Source organism: Sinohyriopsis cumingii, chromosome 4, assembly GCF_028554795.1.
Source record: "Sinohyriopsis cumingii isolate HCF-2022 chromosome 4, ASM2855479v2, whole genome shotgun sequence".
Taxonomy (NCBI): Eukaryota; Metazoa; Mollusca; class Bivalvia; order Unionida; family Unionidae; genus Sinohyriopsis; species Sinohyriopsis cumingii.
In genome coordinates this window covers 45897043-45903042 of record NC_142964.1, presented here as the reverse complement: position 1 = coordinate 45903042, position 6000 = coordinate 45897043, and positions in this window count along the sequence as shown.

Genomic DNA, 6000 nt, shown 5'->3' with positions numbered 1-6000 from the left:
TTACCCGTAACAGCTGATCTGTTATTTTTTGTGGTAATAGTTGTTAGTGTATCCGTCGGGGTACGCGTCCTGCACTTCACACAATATAAATCCATGGATATTTTATACAGCATGGATATAATTGATTTCTCAGCGACAAAAAAAACAAGAACCTGTCAAGCACCATCCTGCGTTACCGAATTCCATCAGAATGATAATAATAGGACCATCTGGAAGTGGAAAGACACAGTTGTTACTTAATCTTATAATGAGATGTTTAACGTGGGATAAATTGTATTTGGTAGCCCCGTCAGTTGATGATCAACTATGTTATGATGTACTTAAGGATTTTAATGAAAACGCGCGAATAGATAAAGATAACGATGTTATCGAGTTTATAACCGATATTGATGAAGCACCATCAGCAGATTTCATAGACGGATTTATTAATAATTTAGTTGTATATGATGATGTTATGCTGGACAAACAATCAAATCCAGCTAGGATTTTTTCTCGAGGTAGACATAAAAACACCGATGTTATTTATGCTACTCAACGATACACACAAATACCAAAAGTGATCAGAGATAACTGTAATATTTTAGTTGTGTTTAATGGAGTTGATACACACACGATGAGAAATATTCATCAAACTTGGTGCAGCGGTGACATGGATATAATTAAATTTAAAAACTTCTTTTCACGAGCGCAAGCTACTCCGCATGGATTTATAACAATAAATTTGCACGATCCTGGAACAAGATATCGTATTGGACTTGATAAAATATTTGGATAAATTAATAGCAGCAGAAGGGGGCGGGACCTCAAGTTGGTTCGTTTTTTGTAATGTACTCGCCATCGACAAGTTTTTAGTTGGAGAAATAACGTGGACTAACCTTAGGGACTCTAGGGACTCTTTGAGAGTCCTCCGTAGTTAGTTATTTTGATTATTAAAGTTATTGATCCCATTTTTTTAGGAAGGCTTATTTCGGTTTTTGGACGCTCCAAAATTCGGTCTGTTCACCCCATCTGCTGCTATATGAAGAATGACACAAGGTTATTTTGTGATCGATTTAGCCGACTTCACAGGGGAGCTAGAAATAATTCTCTAGTTGGTTTAAATGGTTAGAGTTAATGGCTAATATGGTACTATTAATTAACACATTTTCTAATTGACAACTGTGAAATTTGGTGACCTGAGATAGCACGCATCAACCATAATTAGACTAGCTTTTGTTTGTCGGCATTTTGTGATAATGGAATGGGTGACCGTGCAGAAGAAGTACTCTCCAATTAAAGAGAAATACACATTATTTTGGGACTCACTAGCATCATAAAGTTGTGTCTCGCGTTGATCTGCACCGTGTTTCGGCGTTAAGTGAGACTAATAAAAATCGTACACGAGCCACTCAAATAAACCAAGAACAACGGTTTTTGCCATAAAATTTCTCAAATCAAGCTGTCTATTTTGTTCTTACTGACCAGCACAATGTCAACGTTAATGATTTTATTGCCTAGCCAGTCATATATCTTACTGAGGTCTGAACAATTTGTTCTCGTTTGTATGTTGACTGTTGTTCTTTTTGTCAAATTTCCCATCTGTTCAGGGAAGTCAAGGTTAATCATCCATTCAAACAGATCTTTTCCGTACTTTTTGTTATATTATTTGTTTTATTTTATAATTTTGTTTTTGCTCTTTCCAAAGAAAGGCATTTAGTTTTGTGTTTACTTTGACCATATTTTATTATCACAATACGATACATTGGAATTGGGCAAAATTTCGAATAACTTAATTTAGTCTGCTCCTTACATAATACAAGTATTAACATATTTCAACATGATAAAAGTGATTAATGATGAAAAAGGATTTGAGAGAGAGAGAGAGAGAGAGAGAGAAAAGAAGAAGAAGAAGAAGGAGAAGAAAAAGAAAAAGGAAAGGGACATAATGACATCATTCATGATTTGGATAGTTCTGTGTCAGACTTCAACCTCTGTTTTTCACTAATAAGATAACTGTGTAGTATTGTTTTAGTCTCAAACACAATTACACGTAAAACTTTACATTTATGTGGTGGTGAATGACACGTTTTTCCTTTCTTAATGTACAAAAAAGGCTTTAGTACAGTTGTTTTTCAACTTATAATCATTTGAATGTTTGTGTAAGTGAAATAAATCAGTTTTGTCAGGTGCAGGCTTTTTCCGGTGCAAAGGAGTAATCCTTAAAATGAACATGGATATGTAATAGAGTCTTCAAGTTTACTTCAAGTACATAAACATTATTGTCATCTTACTGGAGAGACGACCACTTCTGCTTATCAGCAACATCGCGTGTTTCAAACAGATGTTCTTTTATCTGTTTAATTTCTTTATCATTTCCCATCAAAGCTTATTTCAGGCACATGTTGAGGGATGACACAATCATATAAATTATTGTTGTCAAGGTCGATGATTAATGATCTTGACGTTTCGTAGTTGTCATTGTTTTTTGTATTTCCTTCATTATTGGATTTTATCATAGATTTGCTATCCACGTAAAATATACGTTATTTACTTTTAAGTCTCTATGTGGTATCATCTAAATTCATTTTGGTGTTGATATTAATAAAAATATGTCATAATCTGTCACACATTTCCCCTCAACACCGGACACCCTAAACTCATTAACTCCTGGAGATTTTTGTCATTTCGACTGAAATGCAATTAAATAACGTTTATTTGGAATTGCTTCTGAATACATCCTATATAGGCTGCGTCCAAGAGGTTTCCGTTTAGCCAGAAGCCTAGGTGTTTCACAAACGTTGTTTTTCATTTGCTAATTCTCTCGTGCATGTGCAGAAGGGTACAATTTGGAGGTGTTTTGGGTTTGTTGTTGCTGTTATTGTTTGCTTATTGGGCCCATCATTTTTGTGTCCTGACCGTTTTCTTACTTTAAATCCCAACTTATCCTACGTTTTGCAAAGGTTTGCCTGTCTGTGTGCAATTCAGACCAGCCGGTCTTAGATTTGAGGCCAAAAGTCTAAACTTCGGACACAAAATCCGATTCCGATAATGGGAGTATTATTCTTATACAATAATAATCGGGTCTCAAAAAGTACGATTTTCCGTCTGTATTTTGAAATGCTAATAGAAGGTCCATATTTGTTGGTATTCTCGTAGAGCTACATCTGTCTACGTTTATGTAATAGTGTTTAGACTTTATCTATCATAGCTTACAGGTACATGAAGACATTTCAAAACTTCTCGACTATACCACAAATCCATAACTTGTATTTTTTCACATAATTGTAGTAAAGATTATGAGTCTCCAACAAAGCCCTGCTGAAGGGGCGCGGAAAGCCAAAACTGTAACCCCGCGACTGGGATTTTTTTTTTGTCTTGGTGCAAACACTGACATATTATTTTTCGCACCCAATATTTTTCTATTTAAATTAAAATAACCCTACACTTTTGCAATTAGAAGATTCAAAACACAGTATTCGTCAGGTACTATTACTATCGCTCACTCTGTATAAAGGTCATCAGATGTTGGAACTCTTTAAAGAAAATCGAAGTAATTACATTATCAGCATTTAGCTAGATATTATGCTCTTAGAAAAGATACAAAAAGTCAAGAAAAAGGTATAATCGTTATTGCACCATGAGCGTCTGTAATATTATATTGAATCGATGAATGTCATGCGAAAATAAAAATAAGTCATTAATATCCTTTATACGGATAATTTTTAACTTTCATTAGTTCTAATTTGGAAAAATTCTGTAGTAGGCAACTGTACGATCAAGGACATATGTCAGTCTAACATATATGTAATGGCTGAGAATGCATGTAATGCCTGTGTTTCTTGAACCGTGTTTTACGTTATAGTTCGTTCCACAAAGCACCGAAAATTTCATCCTACCTGTAGCTCAGTACATTTTCATGTCAGCGTCGTTAAATCTAGCTAATAGTACCTAATTCGTTTCACCCGACGTATTTAAACTAATTAAATGATTTTAGCTACATTTAATGAAGCTGACCTGAAACTTTACAAAGTTTAATATAGGATAACATTCGCCTTGCTGTGTGTAGTTCAATGAGCATACTACTAAATAACTCAACTTCGTGTGTGTGTGTGTGTGTGTGTGTGTGAAACTGTTTTCTGTTATGTGATATCAAAATTGGAGAGACCTTAAATTGAGTGAATTTCTTTGTGATATATATCTGATGTTGTTGTTTGATTTCTTAACGACTCCTTCAGGCACTGATGAAGACAGTAGGAGTTTCTTCTTTTTAAACGTAGCTCCTAGCGCGTGGACACCATGACTGAGTCTCCCAAACTGAGACAACCAGACTGAAGTAAGGTAGATTTCTCTGTCGCATGGTTAAGAACACCGAGTGAATTCGGACTGGATACGATATCACATCAGGGACACATTGTAAATCGACATCGGATATGTTTGAATCGATGAGCGTAAGTAAACCCTTTTATAGCAGGTTGTTTCACTGAACTTATTACTGAAACTGTAGAAGTAATAATTTAAATAGGTACCCTTTCTCGTAAATTAGGTGCTTCTGTGAAATTTAAAACACTGAAGTTTTTTACACATTTGTTCAAATTATTCATGAACTAGAATCAATCTAAACAATTGGACCGTTCTTTTCGCGGCAATTTCCTAGTCATTCTTCACGAACCTATTAACTATGAATCCTTTCTAAATGAACTATATTTCTCGTTGTATATTTGGTATTACGTTACCTGCTCTGGAATTTCGTTTAACATTTTGATGAACAGATGACTTTCATAACACGGCAAGCTGTGAATGAAGAGCGGAATTAACTTATTTAACATGTCTGAAATTTAAGGTGCTTTTTATGATCAGCGCCTCCATATATTATATGCAGATAATCATCGTCAAGTACGTTGTCTTTAAATAAATTCCTTTCCCATTCAAGATATGTATTTTCTCGAGTTAAAATGTTTTTTCTCATCCTTGTGATTATCAAAGATTTTGTATGTTAGGTCATACTTTGCAGAACACTAGTATTGCATTTCTGCCCAACATGTTATAAAATACCTTAATGCAATCAATTCTTCCGCAAAAGATAAGTCTGTGGCATTTATTAATTGAAATTAGGTATAAACAAATGCCAGATGGAATATAATTACAACGTAGAATAAAGAATGGATGACTCGACAGCATTCAGATCACTTGGCAGCCATTAATTATTATTTTTTTTTTAGTTACAATATAATCCACTTTGAATAATAAACCGCTGGTCATTGACAATATTGAATAATAAACAGTTGGTCATGTACAACGTTGAATAATAAACCGGGGTTATTAGGAAACCTTGAATTGTGATCAAAGGGCTTCAGTTTATCTCCTGTCTTGAAAGATGTGTTAATGAATAATTGTCCAAAATATAATATTAGAAGATTAACCGCGGGTCATCAGACAACGTAAATTATGAACTTCCTGTAATTGCATAGCAATAAATATAGGACTGAAATTCATTTGACGACATTTCAGGAGCTACGGTTATTTAAAATCTATAATAATGAATCTCGAATTTGTTTCCACTGTCGAAAAATCAACTGCGGCAAATGATTAATTGTATTTATCACAACAAGACTCCGAGATCTTTTTTTAAGAATGAATGGTTGTTTTCCTACCCTGACATAATTAGGGAACAGTGGTTTATTTTATTTAATTATACGACAGTTCCGGTGGCCTATTGGTTAGAGCGTCCGCCTCGGATGCTGGAGGTCGTGGGTTCGATCCCCGACCTAGTCATATAAAAGGTTTACAAAAATGATACTAACAGCTGCCTCGCTTGGCGCTCAGCATTAAGAGGTTAGTGTTAGGATTGGTCGGCCTGGTGTCAGGATAATGTGACTGGGTTCGACATCATGCTACATGCCTGCGGCATGATGCCCCAGTGCAGTGCTAGACATCACTATAAAACTGTCACACTGCAGACATCGTAGCGATATGACTGAAAAATTGTTAAAGCTACGTTCAAAATCCAAATCACACACACAC